The sequence below is a fragment of the Chrysochloris asiatica genome, unplaced genomic scaffold (assembly GCF_000296735.1).
Source record: "Chrysochloris asiatica unplaced genomic scaffold, ChrAsi1.0 scaffold00119, whole genome shotgun sequence".
In the NCBI taxonomy this organism is placed as follows: Eukaryota; Metazoa; Chordata; class Mammalia; order Afrosoricida; family Chrysochloridae; genus Chrysochloris; species Chrysochloris asiatica.
The window spans coordinates 420,867-421,403 of record NW_006408637.1 but is presented as its reverse complement, the minus strand read 5'-3'; positions in this window follow the sequence as shown (position 1 = coordinate 421,403).

The following is a 537-nucleotide window of genomic DNA, read 5'->3' as shown; positions in this document are numbered from 1 at the left end:
TATTTAGTTCTGGGAGGTGCTGCCATTTATGCCACTCTCTGGTTGTTGTCTGTTTTTGTTGGTCCTCAGTCCAAAGAACTGCCATTAGGATGGTTTGAATCATGGGGTTGTGTTTGGCAAAATACTTTACCTTCTCTTTATTTGGGAATGTTTTTATTATAACTTCATATTTGATTGACTGCTCTGTTGAGTAGATGATTCTTGGTTGGCTGTTTTTTTCTTTCAGGTTTTTATATATGTCTCTCCATTGCCTTCTTGCCAGCATGGTTTCTGCTGAGAGATCAGAGCTTATTCTAATTTGCTTGCCTTTGTATGCAACAGTTCTCTTTTTCCTAGCTGCTTTCAGGATTCTCTTCTTACCTTTGATTTTGGAGATCTTGAATATGATACATATATAGTCTATCCTTCCTGGGTTCATTCATCTTCTTGAATGCTTATCTTTTCATTTTTCAGGATGTTAGGGAAAGTTTCTTCCAGCAACGCTGCAACTATCTCCTCTATGGACTTGTGTGATTCTTCCCATTCTGGAATGCCAAT